This window comes from Macaca fascicularis, chromosome 14, assembly GCF_037993035.2.
Source record: "Macaca fascicularis isolate 582-1 chromosome 14, T2T-MFA8v1.1".
NCBI lineage: Eukaryota > Metazoa > Chordata > Mammalia > Primates > Cercopithecidae > Macaca > Macaca fascicularis.
Window position 1 is genome coordinate 46,729,233 of NC_088388.1, and position 4,668 is coordinate 46,733,900.

Below are 4,668 nucleotides of genomic sequence, written 5' to 3' on the forward strand. Positions count from 1 at the left end.
CAAAGGATATGAATAGACACTTCTCAAAAGAAGACATTCATACAGCCAACAGACACATGAAAAAATGCTCATCATCACTCGCCATCAGAGAAAGGCAAATCAAAACCACAATGAGATACCATCTCACACCAGTTAGAATGGCAATCATTAAAAAGTCAGGAAACAACAGGTGCTGGAGAGCATATGGAGAAATAGGAACACTTTTACACTGTTGGTGGGATTGTAAACTAGTTCAACCACTATGGAAAACAGTGTAGTGATCCCTCAAGGGTCTAGAACTAGAAATACCATTTGACCCAGCCATCCCATTACTGGGTATATACCCAAAGGATTATAAATCATGCTGCTATAAAGACACATGCACACGTATGTTTATTGTGGCACTATTCACAATAGCAAAGACTTGGAATCAACCCAAATGTCCATCAGTGACAGACTGGATTAAGAAAATGTGGCACATATACACCATGGAATACTATGCAGCCATAAAAAAGGATGAGTTTGTGTCCTTTGTAGGGACATGGATGCAGCTGGAAACCATCATTCTCAGCAAACTATCACAAGAACAGAAAACCAAACACCACATGTTCTCACTCGTATGTGGGAATTGAACAATTGCATCACTTGGACACAGGAAGGGGAACATCACACATTGGGGCCTATTGTGGTGGGGGGATAGCATTAGGAGATATACCTAATATAAATGACAAGTTAACGGGTGCAGCACACCAACATGGCACATGTATACATATGTAACAAACCTGCACGTTGTGCACATGTACCCTAGAACTTAAAGTATAATAATAATAATAAGAAGAAGAAGAATAAAACCTCTGGGATACAGCAAAAGTGGTGCTAATGGGAAAGTTTATAGCATTAAATACACATATCAAAATGTCTGAAAGAGCACAAATAGACAATCTAAGGTACACCTCAAGGAACTAGAGAAGCAAGACCAAACTAAACCCAAACCTAGCAGAAGAAAAGAAATAACAAAGATCAGAGCAGAATTAAATGATAATGAAACAAACAAACAAACAAAGATAAGTGAAACAGAAATCTGGTTCTTTGAAAATATAGACAAAATTGATAGACCATTGATGAGGTTAACCAATAAAATAACAGAGAAGGTCCAAATAAGCTCAATTAGAAATGAAACAGGACATATTACAACCAACACCACAGAAATACAAAAGATCATTCAAGGCTACTGTGAACACCTTTACATACACAAACCAGAAAACCTAGAGGATATGCATAAATTCCTGGAAATATACAAATCTCGTAAATTAAACCAAAAAGAAAGAGAAACTCTGAATAGACCAATAAAAAACAGTGAGATTGAAATAAAAATTTTAAAAATTGCCAACAAAAAAAGTAGAGGACTAGATGGATTCACAGCTGAATTCTACCAGACATTCAAAGAATTGGTACCAATCCTACTGAAACGATTCTCTGTATTCCCAGCAGAGGGTGCATCTTCTTCCCACATGGAAGCCTCCTGTCCGTGTGCATTCTTGGATTCCAGAGCAAAGGTGGCCTCAGATAGGCAAAAAGGAACTCCTGAATTTGTTCCTAAATGACTTTCACTCTCCTCTATATTGTTCCCTATTTGATTAGCTTCTCATTCTCTATCTGGAGTTTGGTATTTTTCTCAACCCACAATTTTGACTGCCAACTTGGATTCTACTTGAGAATCACTCTGTTGCTTTACTCCTTCTAACATGTATAATCGACACAGAATTGTGCTGGTTCGAAAGGGCTGGTCAAAGACTGGATCAGGAGTCAGCCCCACTGGGCTCAAATTCATACTATATAAGTCCCAGGACAAATAATTCATTCCTTTTGTGCTCCAATGCATTATTGGCCTGGGAATCATACGCATTCTTACCTCGTAGGCTCTTCAGATAACTAAAAGAGGCAATACCTAATAAACTCTCAATCAGCTGCTGTTATTCTCCCAAATTAGACCCAGCCCTCATTCTCCAGTTGAAGTCTGCCTGAATCTCTCTTTATACTCCAAGCCCTATACTAGCCCTATTTCCCTGATGGACTCTGCTAATACAAATATTTTCATCAACAGAGAAATGAACCACAGATCTCCTGAAAGAGAGAAAGAAATGGGATTACATTGTGTATACGGAGCAGAACACTTACTAGTCCCCCATAGATATTCCTTCAGTTGCACTCAGACCTCACTCACACTTACTCTTTCCTCTATTCTATTGCTGAACAGTTCAGCTCAGAACCACACCCTACCCAAACATTGTGTACAAAAATGCTTCTAGGTGTTCAGCAAAGCTACACTGAGACCTCATTTCAAAGGTACATCAGTGGTCATTTTCTGGTTTTGGGCACACATCAATCATTCTTCTCAACACAGATAGAGCTGTCCACAAATACATTTCTGATTAATGAAATTCTCTTCATATAATTACAAATGTGTGTTCTAATGCCTTACATTGTGCTTTCATTTTTATTTTCCATTTCACCAAAATCTACCATTACCATTAGGCTCCTCATGCATGCATTCATTCATTGAATGAATATTTATGAAGAGCACAGTGTGCTGCTCATGGAAATAGGCACCAGGAGTATAAAACGTAAAATGTGGTCCTGTCTGCAATGACTGACACACTGAGTTATTTCTCACCCACCAGGCCCAGCCATTTTCACGCTTATCCTAGCGAAGGTCACATTTTCCTCCAGTTCATAATTCATGGTCTTCTTTCCTGTCCATGGATGACCAGTCCTAGTCATGAGGGTGTCACAACCACCTCTTTCTGTATCTGAATTCCTCCACCTGAGAGAAAATGTCAGGCCCAGGATAGAGTAATGATCGGGTCCACAGCCCTGGCCACTTGAGTGGGGGTGTTTTGATCCTAATGTTATTCCCACGTCAGTACGGAACTTGTGTGGCAATAAGGAGAAGTCAGGCTTCAGAGTCAGCAAGAACTGGATTTCAAACTGGATTTTAGGACTCCCACCTTTTGATAGGTGACTTATTCTCTGTGAGCCTCTGTTTCTCTCCTCTTTAAAATGAGAACAGTAAATCCCACATGGCAGGGTGGTGGGGAGAATCAGAGATCATACAGCTGGTGATCACATCTGGTTTGTGTTCCCAGGGACACCAGATTAGGGTTTCTGAGCATGGATCCAACCATCCCAGCCTTGGATACAGAACTGACACCAATCAACGGAACTGAGGAGACTCCTTGCTATAAGCGGACCCTGAGCCTCACAGTACTGACGTGCATCATTTCCCTTGTCGGGCTGACAGGAAACGCGGTTGTGCTCTGGCTCCTGGGCTTCTGCATGAGCAGGAACGCCTTCTCCATCTACATCCTCAACCTGTCCATGGCCGTCTTCCTCTTCCTCAGCGGCAACGTTATATGTTCCGCCTCACTCATCAATATCTGTCATCCCATCTCCAAAATCCTCATTCCTGTGATGACCTTTCTCTACTTTACAGGCCTGAGCATGCTGAGCACCATGAGCACCAAGCGCTGCCTGTCAGTCCTGTGGCCCATCTGGTACCGCTGCCGCCACCCCACACACCTGTCAGTGGTCGTGTGTTTCCTGCTATGGGTCCTGTCCCTGCTGTGGAGCATCCTGCAGTGGAGGTTCTGTGACTTCCTGCTTAGTGATCCTGGTTCTCTTTGGTGCCAAACATCAGATTTCATCACAGTCCTGTGGCTGATTTTTTTATGTGTGGTTCTCTGTAAGTCCAGCCTGGTCCTGCTGGTCAGGATTCTCTGTGGATCCCGGAAGATACATGACCATCCTGCTCAAAGTGCTGGTCTTCCTACTCTATGGCCTGCCCTTCAGCATTCAGTGGGCCCTGTCTACTGGGATTCACCTGGATTTGGAAGGCATTTTCTGTCATGTCCATCTAGTTTCCATTTTCCTGTCCTCTCTAAACAGTAGTGCCAACCCCATCATTTACGTCTTCGTGGGCTCCTTTAGGCAGCGTCAAAATAGGCAGAACCTGAAGCTGTTTCACCAGAGGGCTCTGCAGGACACGCCCGAGGTAGATGAAGGTGGACGGCGGCTTCCTCAGGAAACCCTGGAGCTGTCGGGAAGCCGATTGGAGCAGTGAGGAAGAGTCTCTGCCCTGTCAGTCAGGCAGGACTTTGAGAGCAACACTGCCCTGCCACCCTTGACAATTACATGTGTTTTCTTAGTGTTGTGCCTCAGCAACGTCTCAGTGGTAACTGAAGATCGTCGAATAGATGTTTATCTAATCTGACAGTTCCAGTTTTCACCCACGGAAAGCGTTAGTCTGACAGTACAATGTTTAGATTCTCCTTGATATTACCAACACATTTTTCCTCTTATCTTACACTGAAAACTTTTTCTGCAATTTTCTTTTTCTTTTTTTTTTTTAATACTTTAAGTTCTAGGGTACATGTGCATAACGTGCAGGTTTTTTACATATGTATACTTGTGCCATGTCGGTGTGCTGCACCCATCAACTCGTCAGCACCCATCAACTCATCATTTACATCAGGTATAACTCCCACTGCAATCCTTCCCCCCTCCACCCTCCCCGGGATAGGCCCCGGTGTGTGATGTTCCCCTTCCCGAGTCCAAGTGATCTCATTGTTCAGTTCCCACCTATGAGTGAGAACATGCGGTGTTTGGTTTTCTGTTCTTGTGATAGTTTGC

At 43.0% G+C, this 4,668-nt stretch overlaps 1 pseudogene; it reads left to right on the forward strand.

The window, feature by feature from the left end:
• The first annotated feature begins 3,150 nt into the window (after positions 1-3,150).
• Positions 3,151-4,099, forward strand: LOC102126296 (mas-related G-protein coupled receptor member X3-like; annotated as a pseudogene).
• Positions 4,100-4,668: the final 569 nt, after the last annotated feature.